We start from the raw sequence: 21,205 nt of genomic DNA on the forward strand, positions 1-21,205 counted from the left end.
ACCTGATAATACCCTTTTCTCTTCTCTGTAATCTCTTTCCTATAGAAGAGACGTTGCAAGCCTGTTTCTGCTCTATTATTTTTTTCATGGTAATTGCTCGTCTGAGCTTCAATCTATGGTCCTCCTTGACAAACTTTCACAAAAACACTAATCTAGCTACAACCACTACTAACAATTTTCCCCACTATCTATGTCTAAATCTAAATGCAGATTCCATAAGCAAAGCTTCTTTCCTGGAACTGCCCACCTGTGGAACTCTGTTCTGCTGGCCTGCTTTCCAGCTGACTACAATGTGGTCATCTTCAAGTTCAATGTAAACAAGTTCCTGTTGAGCCGCTCTATAAATAATCAAATTATGCCCAAAGTTCCACCACTAACAATTACTACGCTGTTGTCCCCAGTGACAGCCATACACTCATTAATCCTTATCCTCGAGTGGCCTTTGGGCATTGATAAGTTGTGACTCCCTTGTAAAAGAAAAAAAACTCCAAACTTAGGGAAATAGCCTTAATGCTGCTTTTGAAATAAGACGTTATGTTGGAAATTTATGAAAGGGCTCTGAAATTACTTAAGGAGAAATTCCTAAATCCCAAAACTATTAGGGATAACATTTTTGAAGAAATTCTTTCTCTACTCGACCCAATTGTGAACCATAACAGGTTGAGAAATATAAAGCAGATCAGGACAGACTTGAACATTATTTTTTTGTGGAAGGCTCAGCTTTGGGTCACCAAAGCATGATGTTTCGGAAACTTCCTACAGAAATTTGAAAGGAATTGATACCACAGAGTAGAAAAATTACCCTTTGCTTTGGACTATTATGACAAATATCCTTGAAATTATTGAATTTATAACAATGGCATCATTGTGCTATAATAGGAAGCGGGAAATTTGACCACCAAAACAACCCCCTTTTCTCATCAGATAGCCATTGTAGTGGGGATGAAAGATCTCTTCATGAATCCTCTTGGAATAAGAAGGAAGCGAACCCTCATAAATACACTTCTAATGGAAACAATGAAAAATATTATTACGAATTATGCTGTATTTCCAGTCATAAGGTGAAGGACTGCTCCAACTCTTATGGGTCGAGACTCAAGCACATTAAAAAGCTGGACCTTTATAAAAATTGTTTAGGGTCCCATCAAGAAAAAATGCTGCGGTTTAAAAGGATTTCCATATCCATGTAGTACTTGTAGTTCCAAATCGCATTTTTTTGGCGATGTGTCATTAATCACTGCAGTTCTTCATAGGCAAAACATTACTATTGTTGGCATATGATGAATGCATTTGCCTTGTATTATTGATGTGTCTATAAATAGAAATATAGAGTCCCCTATTCATTTAAAATGTTTTCTTGGCATTGGAAGTCAGAGTTCCTTTATTTCCAGTGCTGTTTACAAAGTATTATGTTCTTATGAAGTCACGAAAAATGTTGGCATACCTGTCAGTACTGTTTTGAATATGGATTATCTCCTCTTTGATAATCCAAGCTATAAAAGCTGTACATTTCTGCTTGTCAAGTAGATGAGTAGATGAAGATACTTAGTTGAGTAAAAGGTTACGAGACGGAATCTCTTGTCCTGTTTTCATTACAATTTATTCAATTAAGAATGGAACAATTTATGTGACTGGAATGATTTACTACAGATCCAGAAAGTGATTCAGTCGACAAGTGCTGGAAACATTTACAAATTTCATTGAGGTTCTATATTCAGAAAGAAGAAAGACTGGGACGTCCCATCAATATGTGTGTGCTCCTAATCAACTACCTGTCTCACACAGTCAACAAAGTTATCTCGGATTGTGTTACATACAAAGAAGCAATCGATGTACTGAATGCTACACACATAAAACCCAAAAATGAGATATTTTCTGGACACCTACTTGCGACTTGCTGACAAAAATCAGGCAAAACATTGACCCATTTCCTTAAGAGCCTTCGGACACTGGGCAAAGATTGCAAGTTTTGCCCAATGACGACATTAGAGGCCCAAGAGCAACACATTTTGGACGCCTTCATTAATGGCTTGCATGATGCTCAGGTAAGACATCTTTTTGAGAATAAGACCCTACACTTAGAACAGCTTTTGAGACAAACAGTCAACTATATCAATTTTACAGGATCCTTTTGGCATTATGAATGGGTAGCTAGCTTCCAAAGGATAGTTGACCAAATCATAACAGATGAGAAACTGAAAGGCACATTGACAATATCACAGTATGTGGGCATAATAAAAAGGAACATGATGAAAATCTCAGACAGTTTATGTTTGCCGTCAACAAATACAACCTTACCCTAAAGTTTTATAGCAGATCGATTGAAATCTTTACTCTATATGCCTATCCCTTACAACCAGCCTTCTCTTCAACATGCTATCGTCATGTTTGCTCAATACTCCCAATGGATTGCATCGTTCTCAGAAAAGATACATCCATTAACAAAAATAGAGACGTTTCATCTGTCCCATCAAGCAGTTGAGGCATTCCAGGGACTGAAAAAGGATATTGTGAGATCAGCAATTACAACAATAGACCAAAATCTTTCTCTGGATATTGAAACGGATGCATCAGACTGTGCTATTGATGCTTCTTTGAGACAAGCTGATCGTCCTGTAGCCTTTTTTTCAAGGACCCTTTCATGGGCTGAACAATGAAACCCTGCAATTGAAAAGGAAGCCTATGCCATAGTTGAGGCATTAAGAAAATGGCAACGCTACCTGATCAGACGTCACTTTGAACTTATTACTGACCAAAAATCAGTTGCTTTTATGTTCAAATCTAAGACTACAAGCAAAATAAAGAATGAGAAAATAGCGAAGTGAAGAATTGAACTATCTTGTTTCTCTTTTGACGTCAGTTACTGAACCAGCAAGGAGAACTTAACAGCTGATACACTGTCAAGAGTATGCTGTACAGCATCAAATGAGGATGAACTCCAACCGCTATATAACAATCTCTGCCGCCCGAACATTATTCAAATAATTCATGTTGTGAGTTGTAGAAACTTGCTTTTCTCAGTGGAAGAGATAAAAGAATTAAAAATTCCTGTCGAATGTGTGCTGAAATAAAGCCTCAGTTTTATAAATCCAAAACTGGCATTTTAATAAAAGCAACACAACTGTTTGAAAGACTCAATCTTCGTTTTAAAGGACCGCTACCAAGCAAAACAAGGAACTGATACATATTAACTGTTGTTGATGAATATTCACAGTTTCCTTTTGCCTTTCCTTGTTCAGACATATTGGCTACTGCAATTATACAATGCCTCTGCTCACTATTCGCCGTCTTTTGAATTCCTGCATATATACATTTGGACCGAGGGCCTTCTTTCATGCCAGAGCAGCTTTGACAATTTCTACAGGAACGAAGAGTAGCTATAAGCCGGACAACTCCCTACAAGTAACAGTCAATGCAAAATATATAACGGCATTATTTGGAAGACCATTTAATTGGTGGCATCAAATAATGGATGTTTGATTGATAATTGGGAAAATCTCCTTTCTGTGGCATTATACGCCATTTGATTCCTATTATATACTGCCATAAATGCCACCCCACATGAAAGGTTTTACCTTTTCATTGACTGAGTTTGGTGGAAGCTTCCCTTCCATCTTGGCGCTCTTGACCTGACACTGTGTTTCTGAGATGACATGCACTTTACTTGGTGGACGAGGTAGAGTTCAATGAGGTGAACCTCCAGTATGCTCTAGTATGACATGCAGATGGTAGAGAGTCTAATGTGTCTCTCAGAGACCTAGCATCTGCCGGAGATGTACCAGGACCATGGACAGCTCCTGAGAATTAACTCCCCCTGACACTGAAGCCCCTCCAGAAGATCATGCCACTGAATTTGCTCCTGACACATCATCTAATGACACTGTCTTTGTTATGGCTCCATCAGACACTTTGGATGAGTCAACATCTGAATCCCTGACAGATGACGGACTAGCACTGAAAAAACGTGTTCATCCAGAGACTGACTCTGATGCTGAATGGCCTGCTCCTCTGAGAAGGAAACATTTTGGAGCAGGATATTTTAGAGCCCACAGACAGGTTTGCACTGTAGAACCTCCCTGTTTGAGTACTCCAACCCCAAATCATGGACTGTCGAGGCGGCCACTGCGAGCTCATAGGGAGACTGGACATTTAAGGGACTTTCTTCCCTATCAGTGAGAAATTTGGTGGGGGAGAATGTTGTGAATATGGATATTCCAAGCTATAAAAGTAGAAAATTGAATAAAAGATTACTAGATGGAATCTCTTCTGTTTTCATTACAAGTACATTTATAGGTATAAATGTTTGATCTTTATCAGCTCAGAGTATCATTAAAATTGGGGTCGCAGGTTGCCTTTTCCTGCCTTATTTACGGATGGTTTGAATCTGAAATTTAAAATATCTCGTCAGGTTGTGACTCATATCAAAAATGCTAGATTTTGCCTCAATACAGGCTATGAAAATATGAATCATACAACCTTAGATGGTATCATAGGTTTAGATCTGATTCAACATCTAAAGATTTCCATTTTGGTTAGATGCCTCAAAAATCTGCTTGGCAAACTCTGAGTGGTATTATTACTTTTGGACATATTAGTTGTTTTTTAGGATAGGAAAAGTTTGAAAAATGACAAAGATCATCATAAATTCCATTCTTTCTCAGAGTCGGTCAATGTTTTACCTGAGTGTTCAGAACTACCTTATTGAAGGAGTTTCAAATCCAATTTCCTGTCTGAAGATATTGGCTTCCTGAGAAGAAATGCACCTAACATTGATGAGTTTTGTTTTTCTACTTCGTTTTGCAAAACTTAACTATGTTCTGCATCCCCCCCCCCTCCGACAAAAAGAACAACAACCTACCTTTTCCTTCTTCCCATTTCTCTTTCTATCTTCCCCGCTTCATGACTGGTTTCCTAACTTAAAATGTACCAAACATTAATAATGTTACCCTTTTCCCTCTCCCATTGAAAAACTCATTCATGTTCTGCAGGGTAGAAAACAAAAATGATAACATCCACGATAAAACAACCAAACCAAACCAAACACTGCAAAATAGTGATTGAAGATAAAAAAAGCTTGAAGAATAAAAACCTTCTACAAAATAACTGACTGCAACATGAATACTATTTCCAAAATAACTGGATTCGGTATTAAATAACCCAAAAAGGGTTGATATGCCATAAAACAAAACAACCAAACCAAACTCTACAAATAAATATTTGAAGATATAAAGAACTTGAGACATGAAAACCGTTTCCAAAATAACTGGATTCGGCATTAAATAACCCGAAAATGCTGTAAAAATAGCCAAAATCACTGGATTCGGCATTAAATAACCCGAAAATGCTGTAAAAATAACCAAAATAACTGGATTCGGCATTAAATAACCCGAAAATGCTGTAAAATAACCAAACGAAATCCAGTTTCTTCATTTCCAGACCCATAAGATCCATTTTTGAGAACGCTTCTATTGAATGTGGTGTAGAGATTTTTTTCTTTTCTTTTTAACTCAATTGACAAACATTCTGATTTGTCATTCTATGATGAAAACAAAATCAATGAAATTACGTTTCTGAATTTTTAGATGAGGATTGGTTATCGGTATTATTTGGACTTTTTGGACTATTGTTCTCATCTTCAGTTTCATTTTCACAACATTTCAGTTGATGCAACCTTTGACCTTCAGGTGTACAGGTGTATCTTGTCAAACTTGGGAACGTTTCTGTCGAACTCAGGAATTTGAACAGAACCCTTTATTTACTTCATGGGGGGTAACATACTTTCATACTGTTATATCGTAGATTATAGGAATAACAAGTCATTACTGGGGTTGTACAGAAAGGGTTTATTTAGGTAAAAAGGTACACACATTTCTAAGCGTCCATTGACAGCTTAGTACTAATTTCTGTCTCCTATGTGAGGAGAGTTTGCTTGTCTTTTTATAGACGTAACAGTCCATTCATTTGAGGGGTGTTGGATCAGTCCATTATATCACCTTCCTCCCAAGCTAAATTCTTCCCTAGAATTTCGCTTCACCATTTTTTTCTTTTTTGACTTTGTCCAAAAAATTCAGTCCTTTTTCTTTTTCTTTCACTTCTCCTTAAAATTTGCATTTGCGAATTTTTGGATTTTGGAGAGTGACTTGTATTTTCAATTACTGGTGCTTCCTTTTTTGGAGGCTCTATCGGTACTTCATTGTTTTTAACTATTTCAATATATCGGGGTCTGAGTTGGCTTATATGTTTTTGATTGCTTCAGTCCTATTAGGATTAGGTTTTCTACCATTTCGATCAATCACTTGTCCCAAATATTCAATTTTGTCCATCCCAAAATTACATTTTTCGAGAGCCACTTTCAATCCATAGTTTGATATTCTCTCGAATACTTTGCCAATGTGGATTTTATGCTCTTCCACATTTTTACTTCTTATAAGGATGTCATCTAGATAAGCCATAGCAAAATCCAAACCTGCTAGCATTGTATCCATAATTTGCTGGAACAAATTTGGGGCAACTTTTAACCCAAAAGGCAAACGTTTTAGTGAAAATAGTCCTTTATGGGTATTTCATGTCAGGTACTTAGCACAATCTTCCTGGACTTTTACTTGCCAATACGCTTCAGACAAATCAATTTTTGTAAAAATTTTTCCTCCGCTTAACTTTGAAAAAATTTCCTCTGGGGTAGGAAGCGGGTAGTTATGCTCCTTGAGACAATCATTTAGACCTGTCAAAAAGTCCGCGCATACCCTGATTTTATTATTTTTCTTCTTAACGTAAACCGTGGGTGAAGCCCATTCAGAGTAGTCCACTTTTTGATATTGAAGTCTCTTTAATTCTTTCTTTATAGTTTCTAATGCTGAATATGGAACCTTTCTTTTGGGTTTGAAAACTGGTTTAGCCTTGTCCTTTAGTTCAAATTTCACCTCCGTTTTCGTGCAGCAACCCAAACCTTCAGAGAATACCTCTTTAAAATCTTTTTTTAATTCGTCAATAAACTTTCCTGGTAGTTTAGACTTTTCTAAACCCGCCAGACTTACTTTATTGCAAAATGAGCTTATGGGTTTTCCCCATAAATTAAAAAGAATCATTAAGTCTATACCGAACAAATTAGAATTTTTCCCCGGTACGACATATAACTTGGTTTTCACAGCATTCTCCTTTAGAGACACATTGGTAAAAAATTCATCCTTAAATTTTAGTTTATTTCCAGACACACTTTTGGCAATTTTTTTTTGTATTTTGTAACTTTGGAAACCCAATTGTCTTCCAAGTTACTTCGTCAATTATACTTATGTCGCTTCCCGTATCTAGAAGACAGTTCACATTACAGCCATTAATTTTAATTTTAATATATTTTCTTTTATCACACCTAGACTCATTTTTAGAACCAATGGTCTTTATTTCTGCTTTTCGATATTTTCCTTTCCTGCATACCGTTGATTTATGGCCTTTTTTATTACATTTGTTACATATTTTGTATTTAAAGTAACAATCTTTAGTGAAGTGGTTTTTTCCCCCACATGTCTTACAGGATTTTTCGTGTGCACATTTCATCACCCTTTCCATTTTTTTTCCATATTTTTTTCTTAAATGCTTGTATTGTCCTGCTTTAAATTTAACAGTTTCTGACACTCTTCCGTAACTTTTTGTAATGTTATTTCTGTGTCTTGGTTCATAATGGATAATATCCTTGAACGAATATCCTTATCTTTAGAGGCTGTTAAACCTTGCACAAAGATTAGACTTTTAAACATATCCTCTTTGAGGTCTTTTAATTTAAAGGATTCACAATGAGCATTCACTTTCCCTGCATAAGTAATAAAATCTTAGTCCTCCTGCTTCGTGATATTTAAACATTTATAACGTGTATAGAATAGACTATCTCGTTCACTGAAAATGTTTGACAATATTTTTATTGTTTCACTAAAAGAAATCTCTTCAGGTTTCTTTGGCAGGATAAAATTCGTATACTTTGTATTTTCCTGAGATCCAAGTTTTTGAAGAAGAAGGATAATCTTCTCTTCGTCTGTCCAAGACTGACATCTCTTAACAAAAATATTTTCGTATCTCCGAAAATATGCCGGAAAAGTTAACCCATTTGTCGGCTCATATACAAATTCGGATAAAGAATTTGCTATTCCTTCAGGAGTGAAACGACAGTCTTTCTGCTGCGTTAAAATACTCTGTAGTATTTCGCTTTGCTTCAACTGCTGTTGCTGAAGTAATTCCATTTGCTTTTGTTGCGCAAACAATGTCGATTGCATAGTTCTAGTGAATTCCGCTAACTGCTCCATGTTAAAAAAAAAATTTTTTTTTTTTTTTTTTTTTTTACAAAAACACACAATTAAACAAAAGATTAACTCATATGTCCTATAAATTCAATGAATTACAAGCACAATGTCCTTCCGAAGAGAAGAGAAAAAAAAAAACACTTCCAGCCGAATAAAACTTGAAATGGACACTTTTTTTTTTTTTTTTTAAATTTCTTTTCAAAAAAATGTTCGCTTCAAAATGTCAATTTCTTTTTTTTTTTTTTAGGACTGTAACCGACTGAAACACTTACTTTTTAAATGTTGGCTCTGTCGAAGTTTTTCCTTTTTTTTTTCTTCTTCCTTCTTTGGATTTCTTTTGTTTTCTGCTCGTTAATCCTCTTGTGTGCTTATTCCTTCGCTTTGTTTTTTAGTGAGTTTCGTTCGAATTCTTCGTCGCCAGCTGTTATATCGTAGATTATATGAATAACAAGTCATTACTGGGGTTGTACAGAAAGGGTTTTATTTAGGTAAAAAGGTACACACATTTCTAAGCGTCCATTGACAGCTTAGTACTAATTTCTGTCTCCTACGTGAAGAGAGTTTGCTTGTCTTTTTATAGACATAACAGTCCATTCATTTGAGGGGTGTTGGATCAGTCCATTATATCACATACCTTTAGATATAACTTATTTTCATCTTTAATTCATTTTGAGTTTTATACTCAAGTATTTTGCCGAACAGTACAGTTGTGATGAAACATCATCTTTTCTTTGCAACAAATGTTATGCTGACAAGCAGCAATTTCAAATAGCTCAGTTCAATTTACCATTCAGGGCATGACAGGCTGAAGGAAGATGGGTTTGACTTACAATCTTGCAACTTTAATAATCAGAAGATGATAGAGGATGAGATTGCTTCCTTTCCCCTTCTTCCATCTGTTGGGGACTTGCATAAATCCCCTGAAATAAATAAATAAAAAGAAATACACAACCAAATAATCTAAAATAAACTTTTGTTTATTTTCATTAAAAGAAAAGAAATTACTTTTTAGTGTGTGCCAAGGTGGCAGTCTGTCTGAAAGAAGGAAGAGAAGAAGAAGGTGAAGACTTGAGAACATGAAAGAAAAAGTAAGACTATATGTTGTGGCGAAGTGAGAGAAAAAGAGAGTCAAGCAATGTTCTTTGGCGTGCTGTCATTTCAGCTACTGAATTTCACTCGGCGAGTGTTGCTATTGGTGTCGGTTATCCCTCTCTCTCTGATGAGAGAAGTTCTCCATGGCTTTTATATTTCTTTAGCGGCTCCCAGAGGCTTGCAAAAATAAGTTTTTTAAATCAAGCCCTGATTGGTTAAAAATTCATATTTTTAACAAAAAAAAAAAGTGCTTTCAGCTATGTCGGCCATTTCTCAAGCATTTTGACCCAAGAGGTTTGGTGTGGGTGAATGCTGTAATTCCTGCACACATGAATTGATAAATTTTAATGTGTGTGTGTGTCTTTGAAAAATAAAATAAGAAACAGCACGCATCAGAAAAGTTGTTGGGATATCATTATTTCTCATAACAAGATTCTGTGAGCTTTGCGTCTACGATGATAAATCTTAAAGTGAGCACTAAATGAGCAGTATATCGGGTCAATTTTTCAAAATTTATGATCCTTTATCATTATGCCTCCCTGTTACTGTTCAGGGTAAAGTTTTTATGAGTGACATTTGCAAAAATAATTTGTCCTCAGATCAAGAAATCTCAGAAAGGTTTTGTGATAATTGGACGTTATTGGCTAAGGAGTTGAATTAGCTGAGTGAGGTGAAGTTTCCTAGAAGGGCTTTGAAGGAAAACGTTCCAACTAAATTCCTGTTTTTGTGATGCTTCAAAAGAAGCCTATGCCTTTTCTCTGTGAAAGAAGGAGAATGAATGTTGTTTGATTTTCGCAAAAGCAAATGTAACCCATCTCAAAGGGAAATCTCTTTCCCCATTGGAATTTATGGCTATGTACCTAGCCGGTAAAGTTATTTCCAATATTTTTGAGGGCCTTGAATCCAGTTGTCATCAAGTCTCTATATTTTATCTTAGATGTGCAACTAGTTTTATTTTAGTCCTCAATGGGAAATCGTCTAGTAGGAATGTTTTCATTGAGAACCGTATTAAAAACACTAATAAGATAGTGGAAGGGTTAAATTGTGAAGTTGGAATACCCCTCCGATTCAAATATGTTCCTACTATCGAAAATCCTGTGGATTTACTTACTAGAGGTATTTCCTCATCAAAATTCAGCCAGTTTCATGATTTATGGATCTACAACCCTGATTGGTTACATCAGGCCAACATTGATTGGCTGATTGTCCTGCTCCCATGTCTCAACAACACTAATAAAAGGATTGTTTTTTGTATGTATATTGATGATTCTTCAACTGGCAGGAATGACTTCCCCTTAGACATATCCAATTTCTCATCGCTAACAAAGCTGATCAATGTTTTGTAGAAAGTCTTATTGTTCATTGACAAATTGAAACACCATCAGACTGATACTGCTGCTAGAGCTAAATGGCTACTTTTAACAGAGATGCAACAGGAAGAATTTCTGGAAGAACAAGAATACCTTTAAAGAGCATCCGGGAAAAACAACCCACCAAGTGTTGCTAGTCTGGGATTGTTTATGGACGATGAGGATTTAATTTAGCTTCTGGTCATGTTCAGAGCTCAAATATTCATTCAAATGAAACACCCTATTCTTTTGGGGAAGCGTTATCATGACTGAATTATTCATTAAGGAAGCTGTTAATATTTAGGCACGAATTTGATTTTAGCTAATTTGAAGTTCTGGGTACCTGTTATGGGGACTTACTCATTCACTTGTAATGGACTCTGTAGCAGCAAGAGCAGCATATACTTGCGGCTTAAGATTTTGAATGTGTTTTGTCACGTTATTGCTGATTGGTTGTAGCAGTAAACTACTTTTCTGGCTTGCCCAATCAGATGCCATCTCTCTGGCAAGCTGAACATATGATGAAGTGCATAAAGGTTAAACTGTGGCAACTCGCTCTCTTTTCCTTTCTAGCTCTCAGACTGAAGACATCTTCACGTGGCATGAACCAATCCCCTATTGCTCTCTTGGGACGCCACACACTACCCACCCGGACCTTAGGTTACATTGAGTAGACAAAGAATCCATTGTGACAATTGCCAAACGATAATTTGCACAAAATATTGCATCCCTCTGCCTGTTTTACAAGCATTTTAATAATTGATGTTCCAATGAACTACAAGCCCTTGTACCCCCTCAACGTAAATACACCTGACAAACCCAACAAGCATCAAAGTCCCACTCCTACACAATAGCGATCTCTAGATCTTAGAAAACCTACTGTAATAGTTTCTTCCCTAGAATTGCTAGACTTTGGAATTCCCTTCCAGGTTCCTGCTTCCCCAACTGTACAGACATGCATAAGTTTAAGTGTAATATAAACAGACACCCTGCTGCTCAACTCCTTACACAGTATCCCTGCAAATTAATATACCTGATAGTAGCCTCCTACATCAAAGTGGCACTGTGCTTTGTTTGCAGTGAAAATGTGATAAAAAAATCTACAATGCCGTACACACATGAACTCTCCTTCTCCTACAGTACTATCTAATCTCTTGTGTCTGTCCATATATGGACACATGCTACAACTACTAACTTCAACACACATCCATGAACTCTTTTTAAACATGTCTGTCTAATCATTCATCAACATCTCTACACAGGAACTCTTTCCAATACTAACTCATTTTCTTACAAAGCATACTAACAAACATAATCAATAAAGTTGTTCTCCAATGATAGAGAGAGACATTTCTCTTCATTTCTACACCTCTTCTAATCTAATGTATAAAAGGCTATATGTCTGTCTGTTTGTCTCCATATTTTCAAACTCTGTCTCTTCCAAAGCTAAAAGTCACAGAGTGGCACTAGGGGCCTCAAATGATTGGATTTTTTTTATAGACTGTTCTTTTATGGGTCTTTAGCCAATTAAAATAGTTTTTAAGGGGTCTTTAGCCAATTAAAATAGTTTTTAAGGGGTCAAAAATGGGTCAAAATTGAAAAAAATCGTTATACATTTTGTACATTCATTTTAGTTTATTTTTTATTTTTAATCAGTTCTTATGTGTGTTGCGTTGGTACAGTAGTAACGTCACCAGTTTTGAATGCTACAGTTTTGCTTCGGTTTCTATTCTAACTGATGGTACTCAAATACTTTTTTTTACTTTTGAAATCATGACTCTATAATAATATATATGAAATCTGGACAAATTAAAATATCATATATTTAACAACTGGGCAAAGCCGGGCTTCCTCCCCCACTAGTCATTATAAAAACTCTGAGACTAATACTTTTGTGGGGAATTATTGCAACCTAACGCGAGACTACAGACTATCTAACTAACAGTCAGAAAATGCTGACAATCTATTCTTTGTATTCACTCTCTTGTACAATATATTCTTTTCTGTCTAAACCGGTTGTTCGAGTCTTTCTTTATGACCCTAGGACCATAACAGTACCCCAAGAAAGACAGTCTGTAAAAACTGTAATTCAACCCTGTATATCATAGGCACTGGGTTCTCAATTGCTTGTTCATAGAGTAAATTTTCACTTTTGCTCTTTCCAGCAAGTGGGTGTAGATTTTACTTGATATTATTACGTAAAAACAAATGGGGAAGATGTCAAAATATGAGTCTGCAAGCAGTGCTGCCAGAATTATTGTCTTATATGAGTACTCATTCAGTTTTGCTGGCATTCTTCAGATTCATGAGTTTACTTTGTATACCTACTCATGTTTACTCGGACAATGCTAAAACCTTCCTGGCAACGGAATAGTATTGTCTGAGGTATTTTGTCTTAAATGAATTCAAGCAACATTTTAGATCTACTTCCATGACTCACGTTACCATTCCTCTCTATTTTGCACGGCATGGGGATGCATCAGAATGGATGATTCAAACAGTTTTTAGAAAAAACTTGAAAAAGTTATAAAAAAGGAGAAATTGGAATATTTCGGTTTCCTGACAATACTTACAGATGTTGAGACCACAAACATATATTATTACTTTTATTGATAGGGAACTAGATAAATAATGTAAATAAATAAATAAATGTAAATTCACCCTTGTCCGTTCATCTGTTCATCTGTTTTCACTTTTCTCAATAACTATGGCTTGGAATTTTTTGAAATTTTGCACAAACATTAAACATGATATGAATAAAAAAGCAAGAGAACGGATTTTCCGGGAAAACTCCGGTTGCCTTCCTAGGGGTGCATTTCGGGTTAAAATGACTAAAATTGACACATTTGTGCTTATTAAAAAAATTGATGCCTTGGAGTTTTATAAAACTTTCTTCAAAATTATAACTAACTGATTTCTATATAATTTTGTTTGTCTATACTTCGTGATAACCTTTGGGTGTGCTCCATGAGCTCTTTCAGGGCTAATAAAAACACTTCATTTTTGGGACATTTTACCATATTTGTCCAAAATTTTCTGTGTATGTCTATTTAGCAGTTTTGCATGGTGCTGAACTCAAATTTAAATATGTTAAGGCCTTGGGAACTTTTGGGGCTAAATGGGGGGTGGGCAATGCTGAACTTAGTCATTTGTTTTATGCCTCGTTCGCTGTGCACTCACAGGAGACCATGCATGCTCCACTTGTTTTTTTTTTTTGCATTTTCACCCCAAATAAGGCACGGTACCACTTTGATGTAGGGGTCTACTATCTGGGACTTAATTGCAGGGATACTATGAAGGTAGTTGAACAACAAGATGTCCGTTTACATTACACTTGAACTTCTGCATGTCAATACAGTCGGAGGAGCAGAGACCTGAAAGGGAATTCCAAAGTCTAACAGTTCTGCGAAGAAACTAATAGAGTAGAAGGCTTTCTGGCATCTGAGGATCTCTACTGTATAGGAGTGAGATTTTACTGCTTGTCAGGTTTGTCGGGTGTATTTACCTTGAGGGGGTACAAAGTCTTGTAGTTAGTTGGAGTGTATACCATTAAAATACTTGTAAAACAGGCAGACGGATGCAACATTTCATTAGTGGGAGAGACACTGAAGCCTTGCTAACAGTTTAAGACCTATTAGGTTGACAACTTTTTTTTTTAACCCTATCCAGGAGTGAGAGACTAGTAGCAGATGCATCATCTTAAATGTGTCAACAATACTCCATACATGGGCAAATGGTGCCCTTGTAAAGGTACAGGATACTTCTCATAATTTAACCAAGCTCGCATAGTTTTCAAAATGGATGACAATTTTGCTGTAACGTGCTTGCGAATTTCAGGTTTAAAAGATAGTAAAACTATGTGAAAAAAGGGATTAGTGGGACCATAATCCTAAGATCGGATTAAGTGAGTGCAACACCTTTTATGGCCACCAACAATCGTAAATCAAGGATTGGTCTCATGTAATTCAAAATGAAATTCTCAATGATGGTTCTGCTCTCAGGAAAGAATCGACCCTGAAACTTCTTGGTCTTTTTCCTCATCAAATCTTTATCTTTATGTATTAGATGCATTGCTTATTTTGCTTCTTGTAAGGTAGGTTCTCTCTATCGCGCTAAAAACTTTCTCACACCCGAGGTCATACTCTATCTCTGTAAATCTGCTAACAGACCATATATGGTTGTCATATTCGGTTGGTGAATCTCTGTCGTATTAGATGGTTCTTGATAAGGTGCAGAAATGTATCTGTAATTTAATTGGCCCCATTCTATTTTCTCTGCAGCATCTCTTTCACAAACTTAATGTTGCTAATCTCAGCCTTTTCTATAAATACTATTATAACGTTTTTTTCAGAATTGATCTCGTAGTCTCCATCAATTCGTTGTTTTGATACCTCCAGTAGTGGTCTACATCAATTCGTAGCTTCTTTCCAAGAACTGCTAACTTGTCAAACTCTATTTCTACTGACTGTTTTCCTCCTACTCTTCATCTTGGTCAGTTCAAGATTAACGTCAATAGGCATCTAATGTCTTTGTAATAATTATCTTTTGTTTCTGTTAGCTCCTTGTCTGGAGTGATTTCCGTAAAAAAAAAAAAAAAAAATAATAATAATAGTAATAATAATAATAATAATAATAATAAAATTGACCAATCAATGCTAACGAAATTGAAGTAAAATCGTCTGCTTCAAATATTTTAAAAATGAAAACCAGTGATTATTTTTACGCTTGCTTTGAATATTTGCCGATTTTACAATATTTTTTCTTTTCGATTTGATTATTCTTGATTTTCAAAATAGACCGTTGAAGTGGTACATCTGTTCTGATATTATACTTTATCTTTTCTGTTCTCGGCCATTTTATAACAGATTGCTTCAATTAGTTTAATGATAAACGATGTTGTAATAATTAAATTATTTCCCCAAAATAAATAATAATAATTTCATAAAAAATAAACAAAAGAAATAGTTAAATAAAAAAAGGGTGAGACAAAAATGAAAGTAAAAAAAAAAAAAAAAGAAAAAAGAAAGAAAATATCTTGGGTGACGCCAGGTATCAAGCTGGCTAGCATTATAATAAAATAAAATCAATAAAATAAAAACAGTAAAAAAAAAATCAGATAACAACAACGACAACAAAACAAAAACAAAACTTCCTTTTTATTTGTGACCTGGTGAAAAAATAAAGCATTACTTTTTTTTCGGGGTTGCAAATAAAGAAATAACATCAGCTTTTCTGGGTGTGATAATTTTTTTATTTATTCTTATCTGAATACATCATGAACCAACCGGCATTCCGGGCTAAATGTTACAACAACAACAACATTTTTTTTTTCTCTCTCAATTTTTAAACATACTTTTTTTACTTATTATTGTTATATCAAAATTAATCACAATCATAATGTTTGGTAAAGAAAACATTCTTTAAAAAAAAAAAGCATGTCCCACGAGAACGCGGTCCGCGGTGATAAACGGTAACGACAACAACTGTTATTATAATTACTACTTCTACTACACTAACTATTATTCTCATAAAATTGGATGAGGTAAGAAGACGAAAAAGAAATCGATGTGCTTGCTTGGGATCTGGTTTTGAATTAGGTGCTTATATAGATCGATCCCCATGGCGGCTCGGTAAAATCCGGTAATTAGTTACGACAATGACCGGAGGGCGACGATACAAAATGAATGCGGGTCCCCGAAACGGAAAACGAAGACGATTTATTTACATTTCTTCTTCTTCTTCTTCTTCTTCTTCTTCTTCTTCTTCTTCTTCTTCTTCTTCTTCTTCTTCTTCTTCTTCTTCTTATTATTATTATTATTATTATTATTATTGTTATTGTTATTATTATTGTTATTATTATATATTTTTTCACTAAAATATTTACATCATTTCACATTATGGTTCTCTTTTGTAAATTGTTGCTGTTTATTTCTTTTTTTAATTATTCTGATGTGTCATTTTTTTTAAGGAAAAGGTGGTATAATATAGAAATTTGATAGTCAGGTAATGTGATGATGATGATCTAGTCCTGGATTTTATTAGATCCATATACAAAGGCTAAAACAAATTACGTCGAAAACAAAAAGCAAATCAAGAAAAAAAATAAAAATAAAATTAAATGTCGGGATAACTTAAAAAATACCAGAAAATAATTACAAATTATAAATAAATAAATAAATTTACAAAAAGAAATGCAATGTAACAATGTAAATATTGTACCAAAAATAAAAGTTATTGTAAATAAATCAGGAAGTGTTTTTATTTTTTTTTTTCGTTTTCCGTTTCGGGAACCCCGGTTTTATTTTGTATGGTCACTTTTCGGCTGGTGTAACTCGTTACCGGATTTTACCGAACCAATGAGCACTGATCTGAAAAAGTACCTGGCTTTTATTTATTTTATATAAACTAAAAATCATAATGAAATACTATTGTAAATAACAACTTTAATACAATAAAGCTGAATATATATATATATAATTCTCTAATACTACTACCACTACTACTACCACAGGTTTGTGTGTTGGGTCAAGGGAGAGGAGTAGTAGGAGGCACAAATATGAGTAAGAGGGAGGAGGACGACAACGGTTCATAGTGGCAGCCATATTGGAGATTTTCTACCAAACTACTGAGGCATCCTCCAGTGGTAATCTCTTCGTGTCCGAAAAGTCTTCTCACCGGAACGTCTAAGACTAAAGGAGATAGCAGTGCCAACCCTAAGGAAGATGTCCTATTGAAATTCTGTCTTCCTTGTGAGCTGCTTTTATGTAAAAATTACTGTTTTCTCCATTGGTGTCTAAATGTCTTGTTTGTGTGTGTCTCACATAATCGCTGGTCACAAAATGGGGGTTCATCTTTTTTTTTTTCATATACATAAAAAAAAGCCTCCCTCGTTTTTATTTAGAATAAAACATGAGCTCTACATGTTGTAATTTGTTTAATGTCAGTTTATTTAATTTTGAGTAACTAAATAGTTTAAGAAAAGCAAACCTAAGACAAAGATTATATTTGTCAAATGTGATTGTTATTAATTTCCCACCTTTGATTCAGTTTGTGCCATTTTTAAAACACGGGTTTCGCCATTTTCATTTTTATTTTTTAGTCTCTTTATTTTATTTTCTTCCTCTGAACCCGCTTTTAAAAATTTTTTCTTTCTATTTTACGGCGATTATAAATAGATGAACAAACCTTCATGTTATATTTAAGGCAACAAATATGTCGGAGTAATAATTTAAAAAGAAAAAAAAAAGAATGTGAAAACTACTACCAGATCTGTATCTTCATTAGTACTGCTCATTTCCAAGGAGACAACAAAAATCTATTAAATACATAACTGTAATTTAATATTAATAAATACACACTAAATAATTGATTAAACTTATCTGGTGCTTCTATAAATCCAACCCAAAGGTTGCAACATATTGACTCTGTAAAATTGTGTAACGAGTTACAAAGATGGAAATGCAATTACATAAAATTAGACTCCGGTTCCCGAAACTAAAAAAGAAAATTACATTATTGCATATGTGCTTTAAATTAGTTTTTGTTGTGTCGTGCAGACAGTTTTATCAGAAAAAAACAAACCAAACAAACAAACAAACAAAACACTTGAAAACAATTCCAAAAATAAATAAAAAGCAACAATTTATAAAAAAATATATACAGTTTGTCGTTACATGAACCCGAGTTTACTTTTGTGTGGTCGTTACCAGACTTTACTACAATATGTTACAGCCATGGGGCTGAATCTCTCTCTCTCTCTCTCTCATATATATATATATAACTTGTATTTTTTTCAAAGTTTGGTCATTAATAAAATTATGCAGGATACGGACCGAAAATAGAATTTTTTTTTTTTTTTTTTTTAGAAACCCATACTTTTGACATCGGGAGGGAAACGTTTTTTAACTATACTTTCACCTAACAAATAAAAGATATCGTAAAACTTGAATTATTTTAATAACGACTGAACGAAGGCCGATTGGGGAGGGATATAATTTAGTTTTACGTAAATGGAGAAATTGTCTTCATGTAATATATTTAATTTATATTAAAATGAAAACCAGTGTAAATAAATTGAATTTACAAGTGAAAAAAAAAAATGTTCAGTTATAATAAATGTCACTCTTAATTCGTCTGGACACGTCTTTCATTTTTATTTTTTTCTTTTCTGAGTAAAAAAAAAAAAAAATTAAAACGCTGCCATGTTTTTTTTTTTTTTATTAATGAAAAGATCAAAATTATTTTTCATTTCTAGTTTATTGCAAAAGAAAACCAAGTTTATTTACTATTTTTAAAAATCCATTAAATGTTGGGTGCTTATGCACTTTTGATACCGCGCAATTTTTATTTAAATTTTTTTTTCTGGTTAAATTAAAGTTTCATTTAAAAAAAAAAATAAATTAACTGGGAGGACATAATTGTTATAACACACCCTCCTGTACCCTCCTATGTTAAGAATGGCTTTCAAAATAACGTTATTTCAGCACGGTAACAAAAGTACATAAGTATCAAATGTCTAAAAATATTTTAATACCTGCGTGTTGTGTATGTGTAAACTGTGACATGTACCCTTTTGGGGAGCTGGATTTAATCCCCCCCCATTTAAAACATTTGTGTTTAATTTTGCCCTCGTAGGGAGGCAGGCAAATAGACAACTTGGAGAACATTTTCTTTGTCTTTTCTGTGTTTGTGATTATTGGTTTTGTTCCTTCACCTTTAGGCCAAGATCACATTGTAGTATCTGTTCTAATGCTACATTTGACCTATTCCGTCTTCGGTCAGTGGAGGAGAAATCCTTCATGACTGAGGCAATTATTTTTGTTCCTACCCAGAGTGCCCCTTTTTGGGAGCTGAATTTTCCACACATTAAAAACCAACTTTGTATCTAACTCTGCCCTCGTGGGGATGAAAGTAAATTATCAGGTGTTTCTACTAGCTACACATTGAAATGTATTAGTCGAATATTAAAACGAATTTAAAATTTTATAAAAAACAAAACAAAAAAAAAACGTAAACAGTTTTTTTTTTTTTTTAATTGAAGTTTTCGGTATTATTATACAAACACCGTGACAGCGAATTAGTAAAATCTTTTACGTAGTATTCTGTTACGTTTCGGTGTGCTGAACACGAATCTGAAAACTGGGTTAGGGTTAGGGTACATTTTTTTCTACTAATTCGCTGTCACGGTATTTGTATAAATTTACCAAGTTTTCAGCTTTATAATCGCCGGCAAATGTTTGCGATTAGTTTTCTCGCATTGTAATTTATGTCAGAGCTAAGTAATGAATGCGCCGTTTTTTTGTTTTTAATTTTTTATTTTTTTATTTTTTTTTTAAATCGAACACCGAGATTATGCAATATTTTAACAGAAAACAGTGCCCCATGCCCCACCCCCTAAAAAAAAAAAAAATTAACAAATGACTTATCAAATGCAAGAAAATTTAATCGACACAGTTTAGGAACATTTTTTTTTTTTTTTTTTTTTTTAATTTGTATCGTTGGCTTGGTAATATTATATATATATATATATATATATATATATAATTTGGTGTACGTTTTAACAGCTGAAAAATCGAAAATTACAAGTTTCTTTTCACCTTTTTCTTAACTATACTACAAAATAACTAGTGTTTATTTAAAATTAACAAAAATTCAAACAGCAAAGAATACAACGTATTTTGCACCAATACCGATTTAAAACGAAATTTTGTAGCTATTTTAAAGCTAAAATGTTCAATATAACCGTGTTTTCTAAACTGACAACCCAAGCAAAGTCAGTTATTCTTTTTAATAAAAGGATAACTTAAAAACAAATAATCGATAAAATAATACGAAAACCTAAAAAACATCCATGGAACTTGGAAAGGCAAACTTTATTGAAATGTTTGAAGAGTTCTTCATTATTTGTGATCTTATGGCATTTAGATTTGCTATTTAACGCGAGAAAATGATCTCCAAATCCAATATATACCCCACTTAAATTTTTTATTTTTTTTCAAAGATCGTCGTAAAAATGGTACTAGTGCAGAGTGATCCGGACGTAAATAATAACGTTATTATTTAAAAAGCCATTCTTAACATGAGGAGGGTGTTTTGTACCTACTTTAACCTTACAATTGAATAAAAAAACATGTCATAAAACTTTAATTAAACTTGTAAATACGATTTAAAAAATAGCGCGGATCACTCTCTGCACTAGCACCGTAAAAATTAAAAAACAAACTAATCGATTAATTTATCGCGTGTGTATTACAATCAACAGATGTACGAAACAGTTGTCAAAAAACAAATATATAACAAATGTTATTAAAGGCAAGATGAGTTACTTTTCTACCTAACTGGATAAGTTTTTAGCGTTTTTATTTAACTAGTCTGGGTGCCCGGGTGTTTGGTGTGTTGAGCAAAAAAAAAAAAAAAAGGTGGTAATAGGCAGGCAGGCTCGAACCCGTACAGCGAAGGAGAAAAAAACGTGACGTC

At 34.2% G+C, this 21,205-nt stretch overlaps 1 protein-coding gene across 14 annotated transcripts in view; it reads left to right on the top strand.

Annotated features, from left to right (window-relative positions):
* The first annotated feature begins 17,248 nt into the window (after positions 1-17,248).
* The window catches only part of LOC145297516 (ubiquitin carboxyl-terminal hydrolase 9X-like), a 292,030-nt gene continuing 288,073 nt past the window's right edge, over positions 17,249-21,205 (top strand). For 10 of the 14 annotated variants that reach the window (XR_013870257.1, XR_013870258.1, XR_013870256.1 and 7 more), the window contains exon 1: positions 17,249-17,478. The gene's annotated coding sequence lies outside the window, so the exon portion shown is untranslated. Of the gene's footprint in view, positions 17,494-21,205 lie in introns of all 14 variants that reach the window. The other 4 variants (XM_080143418.1, XM_080143423.1, XM_080143417.1 and 1 more) reach the window with 2 other exon arrangements.

This window comes from Euprymna scolopes, chromosome 18 (assembly GCF_053919585.1).
Source record: "Euprymna scolopes isolate OS-2025 chromosome 18, ASM5391958v1, whole genome shotgun sequence".
Lineage (NCBI taxonomy): Eukaryota > Metazoa > Mollusca > Cephalopoda > Sepiida > Sepiolidae > Euprymna > Euprymna scolopes.